This window comes from Varroa jacobsoni, unplaced genomic scaffold (genome assembly GCF_002532875.2).
Source record: "Varroa jacobsoni isolate VJ856 unplaced genomic scaffold, vjacob_1.0 scaffold_1047, whole genome shotgun sequence".
Taxonomy (NCBI): Eukaryota; Metazoa; Arthropoda; class Arachnida; order Mesostigmata; family Varroidae; genus Varroa; species Varroa jacobsoni.
In genome coordinates, this window is record NW_019213949.1 from 452,673 (window position 1) to 465,940 (window position 13,268).

At 40.9% G+C, this 13,268-nt stretch overlaps 1 protein-coding gene and 1 long non-coding RNA gene across 2 annotated transcripts in view; one reads left to right on the forward strand and one right to left on the reverse strand.

The window, feature by feature from the left end:
• Nucleotides 1–13,268, forward strand: part of AstA (allatostatin A) — a 34,503-nt gene that overhangs the window by 12,040 nt on the left and 9,195 nt on the right. The gene's annotated exons all lie outside the window — the stretch shown is intronic.
• On the reverse strand, nucleotides 4,805–13,230 carry LOC111266037 (uncharacterized). The gene is made up of 2 exons (XR_002683828.2): nucleotides 7,754–13,230; nucleotides 4,805–5,337 (listed from the first exon to the last, which is right to left on the reverse strand). It is a non-coding gene; the product is annotated as an uncharacterized LOC111266037 (long non-coding RNA).

A 13,268-nucleotide genomic window follows, 5' to 3' on the forward strand; every position in this document is an offset into this window, starting at 1 on the left:
ATTATACTATAGACAGGTGTTTGTCTCGTTAGATTTCGTCTTCATAAGATCGCCGGCAAAAGCCGCTCGTACGGTCTTTCCTACATTGGGTTTCTATTAACGAATAAATGTGCCCCACTTGCGAGAGTATACGCAGTATCGAAATCATAGTTATTACACAGAAAGTCTAGACAACGATTACAATGCGGTGACAGCATCTACGCAACAGTTAACAACCAGCACATTTCACTATGTGGTCAATGGAAAAGTGGTTTTGACTCCCTGTTATTGTGGCCTTTGTCAATAGTGCACTCGTAGGCAGTGACAGAAATTTGTCAAAGTCCCGTTAAATATTTCCATTTAGACGCTTTTCCTGTCACTGACGGTGTCGGCAGCTGGCCAGTAATGGAACAGCTATGCCAGCCCCGGAAAACAATTCTCTTACCGACCCAATTGCGCTATCGATGACTTGTCGACCAGCTTACCTTCGTAGAGTTCAATGTATAAACACTGGGTGACTGCTATCAGGCAATAGCATTTAGTGGGAGAGATCGAATCAGGGTATCTCATTTGAGTACCATTCTGTTGGTAAGCACGTTAATCCTGTCAAGACCCGGCGAAAAAAGCTGTCGTACCCCCCCCCAGCTCTCGAAAGTATGTTTTAAATTCATATTCGTTGTACCGCTAGCCAGCTTGAACGTAAACCTATAACCTGGACAGTGTTACTTGGGGTTGCCTGGTCGAAAATCTGCCGCTTGAGTATAATTTTTAACCCATTTGTATAAGTTCAGTGTTTGAATGTGGTACGAAGCAATGTACAGATATATTATGCTATCTATACGTAGAGCTGACGAGGTCGAATGGTTTCAAATTCGTAGATGTCGTTCACTTGACGAAAGCGTGCAGCTATAAAGGTTCTTGACCTTTATAGCTGCACGCTTTCGCTTGCATGAAAACTTAAGCCAGCATTACTTGTACGTTTCTCAGTAGAGCGTTCAGTTTTTACAGTGAGATGTGTTTCGGTCTTTCGTTGAAGTGCGTGTATTTTACAGATGGTCCTGTAATAAACGGGCTGACCGGAAACAAGCTGAGTTCCCATTGTGTAGCTGGTAGCCTTTCTTTTGCGAATTCTCCAAGAAATCAAACGTCTTCTTTTCTCGTCAGCCAGGAAAGCTTCAATTGTGGTGGGTCTTGAACAGTTGATAGCTTTTATCATGACACCATGAAGCGAGTCAATTGCAGACTAATGGTTATAGTAATTAATAGCGCTTTGATAATCGCAGACGGACACTTCTACGCCGCTGCAAAGTCAAGTCCCGGTCAGTTGCTTTCAAATATAAGTGTCTCCATAACAGCTAGCTGCAATAAAATACTTGATCATTTTATTGGGTCACATGAAACTAATGAAAAAAACTTAGTCCAGTGTTGAGATACATCGGCCTCGTCGAATGCTTGTTTTCCAGCGTCTGTCAGATGATGCAACCTGCGAGTGCACGCGTATGTCGCTAAGTACGCAAACAAAGAGGCAGGGGGATCTTTGATTCAATGTCCCTTGTGCGACACATGTACGATCTAATATGACCGTCGAATCGAGGTCAGTAGAGGCAAAGCAGCCAGCTAACATTGTGCCACTCGTCATGGGTGCGGGAAAATAGGGTAAAACTAGTTAACAACAATTCATACGAATGACTTATAATGGGATATGTCTGGCTGGCTATTTCTGTCACTAAGCGTCTATCTGGCTATGTTATATATGGGAACGTTTGCTACTAGCCAAATCGATTTATGTCTATTTTCTGTTTGGATATATATCTGGTTCGCCTTTGCCCATCACAGATGAGTTCGTATTGGCAGAGGCGATATTATAAAGCTACACGATGTTTATCTAGTCATCAGCCGTGCTTTCGATAATTGCCAAAGGCATCAGCCTTTTCAAAAAGAGTTTCAGCCGTACAGCTTTAAACTGGTTGACTTCTGGAACTTTAGTCTTTAAATAGATATACTATCTTACCATAACAGTACTGCTTCCGACATTCTGTTTCTCAAAGTATCAATAAACGACAACACCAGTCGCCGCGTCCTACTACACATAGGCCTATGGCCACTAGCTATGTACGCATGTAATTTCGGTGTTATTCGCAGCGGTCGAGCTTCATTTTGACCGTCGCCTGATAATGGCGACGGTCAGAATCTGTTGAATCATTGGATAAAATCATTCCATTGCAATGCTTGTTGCCGTGGAAAGCGAACCTCTTACGAGTGCACACCGATCGTAGCTTATGATTAGCGTAATGTAATCACTGTGGGGTATAAATAGGACATATTAGGCCTACTAAACGTTGCCGATTAAGCTTTCCGACACATGTACCTGCACAAGTGCATTTCAACAGCGATACATGGGCGGTAAAATGTTGCTACAGTCGGTGCTCTGCCCGCGATTGAAAAGGCTGATAGACCTTAATGGATCCAGTCACTTAGTTTTCGGACAGGGGCTATGTCAGGGACAACTATATTAATATATGTATGTAAACTAAGTTAACATATGTATGCTTGTAGATTTCCAGAAACACTCAATAGACAGGAAGATAATGGTGACGTATAGAAGCATGAAGCCATCAATTTTTCGAAAGTTTACCGTCGGCGCTTCCAAGTTCCAATCTTGCATCGTAGATCTTAACAAGTTATCCGTAGAGAAAAAAAAAAAACAAACAAAAATCGAATAAAATCAAGCGCATCGGTGAAATCGCGCGAAATATACAGTTAGAACGTTCCCAGTTTTCTTCTTTGACTCTAAGTGCCACAGCTGGCTAAATCTAAGTAAATATTATACATTATTGCCTATAATCAATAACCTAACAATTAAACCGATTCTTGCGACCAACACAACTGTGTTTTCTATTGTTCTCATTTGGCGGTAAGGGCATAGCCGAGTTTTATGGGGTAAGTTAAACGACCCAGATCAAAAGATTAACCCGACGACACACTCCATTTTGTCGACCCACCACGTAACTTTTGTAGCTCGATAAAAAAAAATCATGAAGTCAGCTGTAATAACTGCGAGACGATTCACCAGTAACGTTCATATATAGCGACGGCCGGAATTAGCTGCTGGACAGCAGCTGCTCGGTGCTTTGCCGCAAGTTATCACCTCATTATGTGAAGGCGTTGCGGGAAAGGAAAACATATGATGGAGCCGGCTGAAGAAAAGACGATAATTTGGCGGCATCCATTTTCTAAGAGCCCTTGACAAACTTATCAAAGCGAAGGAAGCCCTTGAAAACCGCACAGACAAACACAGACGATGGGAAGGCTTTGTTCGCTACGTCCGCCGGAATCGAAGTTCCTGGCTTTTTCTTAAACTAGCAGTACAGCCTCCCGACGTCACTTCGTCAGAAGCTCGAACTTTACCGCTGCCTTCTATCAAGTCGGCAAGAGGCTAACATAATGTCTGATTTTGTTGCCGTTTTTACAAAAGTGCACCTCGCCAGAGCTGAAAACGATAAAAGTGACTGGACCCTGTGTCGATCGGACAACAACGTTGGCCGTTGTAGAGCTGCGTCTGTATGGATCGCTCGATAATCTAGACTTCGTCCCGAGCTAGACGTTAGTCCATTGTGACATGGCTGACTTTTGGACCCCGAACTGGAAGCGTCCGCCGTTAGGGGTGAATCGACAAATGAACCCAACAGACATCTGTGCGCCCGCTTGCCTCAAATCCTGTCGTGTCGATTTGAGTTGTCTCCTGAGCTAGCTCTGTTAATGATAAGCGGAGTGGACAGTCTGCAAGTGACAGGTGCAACTCTGGCTTCACCTGGCTCAGAGAACTCCAAGCTTCGCTGTCAGCGACACTGCATCAGATGATGCGGTGAGGGAAAGTGTCGCATTCCCCCATTTCACAGATGTTCAGTCGATTCGATGTATAGCGTAAAAGCACCTGCTGTTTAACGTCCAAAGAAACCGTTTGTCATGATTGACGAACTATTTCGAAATTTTCTAAGAACAGTAACAGGGATGAAAAGAGCTAAAGGGAAAAGGACAACTATTATGGACGAATTCTTCAAGCTTAAACATGGTAAACTAATCACTCTGAAACAATAAATTAGTTAATAGTGATGATTATTAAGGCTGCGTGAAGTGGCTGCTTAAACGGGTCAATGGATTGGCCAAGTTTAGTATAGTTAATGTCCCTTGAAATACATATCGATTGCGGGGAAATCGCAAATATGTGATATAATGTTTTACCGGATTCTCTCTCACTTCAAGTCTATAAGATCTACTCTAATGTCCACACCATTCATTTGTTTGTCAGACTTTTGTGAGATAACGTATAGATGTGAGATAGTATAATTCGCGGGCAATTTGAACTTTCAGTGCTCGCACACAAAACGAATGCAACTTCTAGCCTATAGATCGTAAAAGCCGCTTATAGCGAACTGCTAAACCAAAGTGGAATTTCTTTTGTGTAAATAAAGTGAATTATTAGTTAAAAAAAAAATGGCCAACAAACCAGAAACTTTACAACCGATGTTTAGACGCAGGAAACGGCCACTTTATTCGTAGCTTTTAGTGATGTTATCAACAAGTATATAGTATATACAGAGTATTCACCTTATATATATATATATATATATATATATATATATATATATATATATATATATATGTTTCTTTTGATACCGTTAATTCAGTAAACAATACATATAACAATCTAATATACTTGATCGGAATCTTGTCTTGGCTTCACACTGGTGAAGTCGACTGCCTAGAAATATCTGTTAGATATATAGATAAATTTCTTCGAGCAGCAGATAAATATAAGATTCAGTTTGCTTGCTAACATTTCCTTATAACTAACCTTGTTTATTGTAATTATTGGTAAAACCTGTCCTCTTATCATAGTAAATGTTCAATTATATATTTTAAATATAAATACGTGACCATACTGTATAATGGTGCATATGACAACATCGACGGCGGTTTTAAATTTACCCGCGACATTCGTAAGCTTCAAAGTTTACGGAACGAGAGCTGAGTCTGCGAGATGAATCATGGAAGGCGAAGCCCTAGCGCGCTACTAGTTGCGCCTTATTTACCTTAACACTATCCTCCGTCACACGTGCGGCATATACAGCTCTTGTTAGGTTCACGAAAATGTGCATCGATAGATTAACGTGGTAATTTTATGGGTCGTTCAACGTTGACAATGTTCGAGCAACTACGCTTCATCGTGGATGCTGGTTCTGAAGTTTTCTGCTTGCTTCTGCACTTCTAAGGAGATTTCTTGTTTATAATTGCATTTAGTAGTTAGGCCAGCTTGTACCAATGTATTCTGTCATTGCGTGCTCCGTAGCGTCTAGCCTATGCGAATTCGATGGTAAGAAACAACGTAAAAAGGAATGCCTTAAATTTGTTCAAATACACATACGCGTAGTCGTATAACTAATAACGAGAGAAAAGTAGAAGATGAAAATTGGCTTTCGAATGTCGAAGGAAACAAAAGGTATCATAATAATTTGTATGTTGACCATACAACGTTAACTTAATTTAGCTAACTAAATTGGCACTCCTGGGTTTGTGTAAAGAAACAAACACATACGGTTCGGCGTGAAACCATAACTTGTGACGCATACGGCAACAATAAAGACTATTAATCCGAGAAGCTGCGTAACCTTTACTTACGACAGAGCCCATGATCAAATCTTATTTAATACTTTGGAGTATTTTATCTAATAATGGTACAACTGTACAGGTGACTCTATACTAAACTAACATAAACGACAATGACGATCATTAGTCTAGACAAAGAATTTGTGACAGCGCAAGACATATTACAGTCCTTAAAATCTGATTTATGTAGTCCGCTCCTCAACTCAATTATACCAATGGTCACTGTTCGTCGTGCGTCTGGTGTTACTTAATAGTCGTCCCAAAGCTATTCCGAACTTTTTAATTACGATACGATAATAAAATCAATACGACGTGCCATTGTCTATGAGGCGTACGTGAAGTTGCACCTTCATCCGATTCTCGCGAAGTAATACTAGAAAACGCTACTCCTCGGCAAAGTAATTTAAAACGATTTGCAAAAAAATACAATCGTGGTACAACATAAATTATACGGCGGTCTACGATCTGCGCGTATACTTGAAACTTTTGCTAAAGATCTACGAATAAACGGACAAGTTTATGCAGACGCATTACAATATGACACTCTGAAAATTTTCGACCAAAATAAGTTAACTGATATGACACTCCCGAGCTCACAATCCATCGTAGCTTTAAAATCTCGTCCCCACTGGATACGCGAAAATAACTATCTGTTTTATTAGGTTCTAGGCTTCTGATCGTCAACATTACGAGTGTCTCCGGACTAGACAACACAGACGGCTTCAGTAGTCACTTGAGTTTTTCCCTATTAGGAAATATCTATTGAAAAAAGAGAAACCGTTATACGCGGTTCTCTCGAATAATCTGTTTACTACTTCATTCACTCATTAAACGGACTGAGGACCCTTTATGAAAAATACGCCAATCGGTAGTTGTTTTCATTAGTTTTCTATCGTCGTTACGAATTGACTTTTGGCCATTTTCACTCGGACGGGGTCGGACAATGGCCACAGTGAGCTCCGAACTGTAGCCTGCTACGGCAACACTACGACTTCTTCAATTGTGCGTGCTGCCAACTGACCAAGACGAAATCAGAGGATATTCATGCAAAATCATGCGTCACGGCACATGGGTCCGACTTAGCCGATCAGTGATATGTGCAATTTTTTGCCGGTGCCGTCACATTTGGCAATTAAAGCACACAGAAGCCCGACACGAAGTAAGCTACCAATAATGTTAGTTTCCAACACAGAACATGCAAAAGCAACGAGTGAGAAACCAGCTGTGCCAATCGAATCCTTTACAGGAGCTACAGGAGGACGTATAGATTTGTCAGCTCACTGCTACCCTTCCCTCCCTCCTATAGATTGACTCTCCGTTTACTTATTCATGATTGAGCAATTTGCTAGATAGTGGACCAACTTTAAGTTGAATGAGACCACTATTCGTGAAACAATCTTATATTGAACAGTGCAACCTTTCCACCTTAAGTACATTGTACATCGAATACGCCTTAGGCAGTGCAAACGTTACTGCTTCGATTAAACAATGCAAAATGTTGGAGAGTTCATATTTGATAGATATTGACAAAAAGGACATTGCGAACTATATGTACAAAACAAAATATAAACCTATTTATAATCTAATTGTAAATATATCGTGGATATATTACTAAAGGGATGGATTTAGTTAGAATGTACATATGTACAGGTACGGTAGGAACGATAATACTGGCCTCAATTACCATGTTCCGCGAGTATCCGTACGGTTCAGTTAAGAAAGCAAACGTGCCGGGCGTCTGAATAATAAAACAAACTAAACACTTTCATAAAAGCAATAAGCCTACAAAAATAACAAAAGAAATTTCTCTCGCTGTGCCTATACGGCAGTAGCTAGCAAATTTCATCCCACGATTAATGGCTATAGTAAACTTAACGTGAGAGTGATGCAACTGACTCACAACGGGACCCCAAAGGTCAATCGTAACTTTTACAAATCGCACTATACTGAATAGTTCATTACTGATTACATGGTCCTAATTTACGTGTAACATACAAGCGCATTTTTATGTCTGTGTTGAGAATTTCATAGTTTAGATTTTAAATTGATGGTCTAGTCCAAAACCATTTTGCAATTATTGATGCAGGAAGGCTTAAAGAATACTGACCGTCAGTTATCGTGATGGAACAGCCATTTTCGTCGTAAAGTCCAAGGCCGTTCGGTAAAGTTACGCTAGATGGAATGCCTGCCTGACGGCGGCACTGGACGTAGAGCTCGAAGTTACGCTACCACGTCACGTACAAGTTATCCAAACGTTATAACATTAAAAGTGGGCTGATTCCGTGCGCCCTTATCTGAAACATGAACTCCCTCAACAGTGGCCAACGCTATAGAAGTTAAAATGGCACTTCTAAAAAAAATGATACGAAGCAAATCCTGATAACCTTTCCATATCAAAGAACGAATAATTCACTCAATCAACTCAGTCATCTGTTGAACTAAAGGTAATGCTAACTGCAACATGTAAATGTCATACGACGGAGTAAGCTATTTTTTGTTTATTATTATTGTTGTTACTATAGATGTTCAAGATACTCTTGGTAGAAGTTAGCAGTAAATTAACATCTGCATTCAACAATAGTTTCCATAATAAAAGAGGATCATACTAGCGCTAGAATCGAATAGATTCATTGTTGTCTCTGTTTGGGGTGTTCTCGGTTCATTCGAAATGGTCGAAGTTCCTAAGCCGATTCGGTGCGTCGTCTGCAATCTAGTCACTTGTTACGGGCTCAATCATGTACCAATAAGCTAATCAACACCAATGATCGTTTCGTTCAAGCGCATTTTATTGCTAGAGACTGTCATTGTCGAGGTCCCGATAAATTCGGTTGAATCGAACACATGCGACTTAAACAAGCTTAAAGCTCTGACAAACCGCTGACGTAAACATTTTTGATATTTTGGTACTAGCAGACGAATTTTCTGGACCAATTACGAGGTTACACGGATCGACACTGTAACAGGTCACTTTAGAAAGCTCGTTCCAATTGGCGCTTTGTCTGGTGGTTGTTATAGTGTGAAATGGAAGATATGAGCACCACCTGATGCTTGACGAACTTATAGTTAGTTAACCATAGGCAACTATACGTATTTCAACTGGCCCGAAGCTTCTTTCCGCTACTGAAAGCTGACTTTCGTTTCGCTGCCAGTATCACAGCAGTTAGATAATCTATTCCTGATCAACTCTTCTTAATCGATACGTAATCCTCATGACAGCAGACTCCACAACAGGCGTTAAGTCCCAACAACCTCAAAACTGAAGTTTTCATCATCTTCGTCAAGTTCATATTCACAGGAATGACTGGATTTGGCATTACGGTTGCTCTTACCAGCGTGATTGTCAGGTTAAATAGCAGTTATCGGAATGAATCAAATCGGTACGATGAGTCTTCGATAACGATCGAACATACAGAAAGCTACTGTGCGACTTTAACAACGACACATCAAGTCATGCCAGCTACGTCTTAGCGTTTGTCTTCTAATTTGTCAAGTCGCGGTTACAACGCGCGTTAATTAAGACGTTGCAAACTAAACGTTGTTCTACCCACAACGACTACAACGGTTATATCAACAACGAATACTGCCTCAGAAACTTCTTCAAAGTTAACTTCATCCCTGCTTCCCTCTTCGCCGACGCCCATCGAAATTGCAAGCGTCATGACGACAGATTGACAATTAGCCTCTTCAGCTTTCACGTCTGAGTTCACAACTCATTTTGCGCGAAAGGGCTATTTAGAGTTACTGAATTCTGACACGCAGGACACGTACTGCAGTTTATCGATAGTGACATACAGTTACGGCCATTTATCCAAAATGATCGACTATAGTTCACGTTCTCGTTTGACTCTGAGAAGTGCTTTATTCTCCACTCGCAGGGAAATGCAGCACGACCAAGTAGCTTGGATCATACGGGGAACGTGTCAAGTATGGCGGTCTCTGAAACCTACTGTACACAGTCGGAAAGCTTCGTCGTGGACGATATTCGAAATCAGAAAAAAATTACTGATGCCATTAAACGTTAGTGAATGCTGTCGTTCTAATTAAACGGCGCAAAGAATTGGACGGTGTCTTCCTGGTGGATTACAACATAAATCCAACATATGAGAATTAAAGTCTGCATTTGATCGCTGTCGTAACGCCTTGGAACAGGCTAATCCCTAATATCCCTACTTGCCCAAATAATATTTTTTTCTATACTAAATTGAAACAAAGCTTTGGTAAGATAAATTATTTGCTGATACAAACAAATATTTAGAGGGCTAATGAATAAAATTATCATTAGATCACTATTTGATGCCACAATGTCTCTTCATGTCTTTAGGTTTCGTGTCTTCTGACACTTCGGTACCACAACATAACTGCGAATATTAACGTTACAATGCAACATTGTAGGGGGAAGAGGGGCAGAAACTTAAAGTTAACTGGAAATCGTCTGCTACCGAAGCTTTATGGTGTCAGCTTCAGTGTTTTCGTATTATAACTCAGTTCGATTCTGACGTGTCTTAACACTGCATGACCATACCCGGTTAGGCACAGGGCATCATACCGTTTTGACGTTATGATTGATTATTGCCATGTTGTCTTCGCCTTCAAGTTTGAACAACCATTACCAAGTCGCTGGTAAACAGTTTCTAACTATAATGCGAATAGGTTAGCTATAGAGGTTCTCGAGTCGCCTCTTTGTTGACATTATCGTGAACGGCTCAGCGCTACGCACTTCTATAGAAATATCGGTGACATTTTTATTACGAATATGATCACATTTGAAACCAAAGGCCGTACGGTATTATAAGTGATCAGATGATGATAACAAGGATAATTTATAACGTAAATTTTACTTACCGTCCACAAGACTCTGCTTAATTACCTATATATCTACCTAGATAATATGCCTAAAAGTGCTCGCGTTTACGATGCCACTGAATTTTTTGATCTGGCGTATTTTACAGTTTCTTTTTACAATTTACAAACAACCAAGTGAATGTGTTTGTTGAAATGTCAAAACAATGTTTGCTTCAAATTTTCTCAAACATTTCCGTGCACACAGATGACAGCCCCTATTTAGCAAATGGGTCGCCGGTACCAAGAGAAGGCTTGTTTAAGGCTAGAGAAAAAGACCATACTTGCGTATATATATCCAATTCAAAAAATCTTTTTTTTTTTAGTAAGTTTTTACTTGACTCGTCCGGTGCGAAATAGCATAGTTCATTTGTCATCGTGTTTTTAATTGTACTTCGATTTAAAGATAGTTTCAAGGATAAGTAGCGATAATCTGAAGAAGTTTATTTAGCACAACTGCGTATAAACAGCAGTTTTATCGATATTCCGAAAAGAGAACTTCAAAACATTATTCGCATTGCTTCTTCTGACTGACTGACGCGCTTTAATTACAGATATCACCCTAGACGCACCGGCAGATTTACTCGAATTAACAGTGACTCGTACAAAAAAAATATTAAGTTATACCACACACATTACCGCCACTTTCGCCTTCAGGATTGGCAAACTCGTCATTCGGGTATCGACCTTGCCAGGCCTTCACACACTGAATTTATTAATATATACCATTTTTCCTATTTCGTTCCGTCCGGCTCACAGACAGGTGCTTTCTCCTCATCCTCAGTGGCTTTTCGCCGATACGGCACCTTTTTTCTCCCAAGTTGTCCTCAGCGCTACCCGCAGCCTGTCTACTATAGGATACAATACATAATCACCAGTGAAAACTAGTAGTCGACCTAATCCTGTAAGAGTGTGTGTGCTGTATGTCAGGAACTAGCGGCTGACATCGTATCCGACCACTTCAGTCGCCCCATTTCCTCTCTACTCGTCGGCTTCTCGAGCAGACGATGGTAGTGCGCCCACATTGATCGAAAGCAATTTCCGTCGAGTTGGAAGGCATTCATGGTATTTACTAGCAGCGTTATCAATGCTTGCCAGGTAACCATCAGGTAGACAGCGATAGCAAATATTCAAGCGTACAGGCGTCCCCATAGGCGCGCACACTGATAATAGTTTGTGCTGCCACGAAAAACATGGCGATATGTTATATCGATACTCTGTCAACACCTAGCGCGCACTTCGATTCGTATGATAGGTACTATACCTAAAAACAGCATGGGTGGAAGGTGGTCATGCGTGACCGTGTTCATGCAGGTAACGTATGGCAGATTAGCATTAGCAGCACCGTTGGATCACACGATCGTAAGATCGTAGCCTTCTTCGTAAGTAGCTGCCTATTTAGGCCACTGGCCTACTTGCTCGTTACAGGCCGCGTTCCGCCTATAAAGGACAAAAGTAAGGCGTAATACGTTAACCGATTCTGGCGGCGCAATAGGAAAGACGGCTGTTACCGACGGCTGGGACCGCAGAGTCAGCGATGTCGGTGGTTGAGTTTGGATGGCGTACTCCGAACGTGATGATGACAGCAAAATTAGCCGTGATGATACACATGTCCACGATACGCCATTGTATTCCTAGACAGTATATAGTGGACTTTGGACGTTAGGAAACGAAACACGAACTTTTAGATGGTCAAGATTGATGAACACTGCATGACGGAAGCACAAACAAAAGGAAACGACTGTGTTGCCATATCCGTTCGCTGTTCCGCTAAAACAGCCGTCGCCGCAATGTCTTTCTCCTGCGGATGATAGAAACCAGGGGCATTTGAGTGTTAGTACATACGGTTGGTGATAAAATGCAATCGTCGTTTACATTTCGTTAGCAGCGATTGACGCCATTGCTCGCTGTTATATTTATTAGAATCAAACATTAAATACGTTTTATAGGTTATGCAAAATGATACGAGATATTAATCCGAAAAAAATTGCCGTGCCTGGTTCCTTTTGGACTAGCGTGACGGGCTATTGCACGCAACGAATAAGTGAGGTAACTGCGAAGAGAGGGTAATTAAAACTTACGCTCGATTAGAGACCTTGCTAGAATATCGTCCGCTTGAATTTTCCCACGATGAAGCAATGTGATGGTTCAGAGCCACTTACCGCGTGCGAAGCCTTATTTGTACGTTGCCGATATGTGCTCAAGAGCTTGTATTATATATATGCATAATTTTGGGAAATTCGTAAATCTTGTTTTATTATGGTCGTTGTACTTAGATCCTGCTTAGCCTAAGACATAGGTCCCTAATTCATCGCTAAGGGTTTTTCGAAAGCGAGATTTTGACTGCTTCTCAGAGTTCTTCTTTTAGAATTTCTTTCACAGTTGATAGAATTAAAATTGTTTCCGAATTTTTATCCTATCAACTACCATACCGCACAAAGTGATGGCGGTAGTCGCGAATAATAATGACAACAATAACAAAAAAAAAAAAAGTTCTACAATAGCTAACGCTTGCAGAACGGCTCTAAGAACTCGTGAGTCTCCTCGTTGTAGTTATATCGCCAGTGTTGTAGCAGAAACAGTTCGAGACTTGTTGAGGGTTGCTTATGGGAAAAAGGTGAAATTTGCCAAATGATTCGGACGTTGCAATCATCCTTGAACCGAACATATGCCCGGTAATTTTGAGTTATGTCCAAATTGCAAAATTAGTAACGAAAACGTAGTACCTACATTAAAACAAACAAGACGGTGATACTAAGCTTCCTAGTCATTATAATATATAC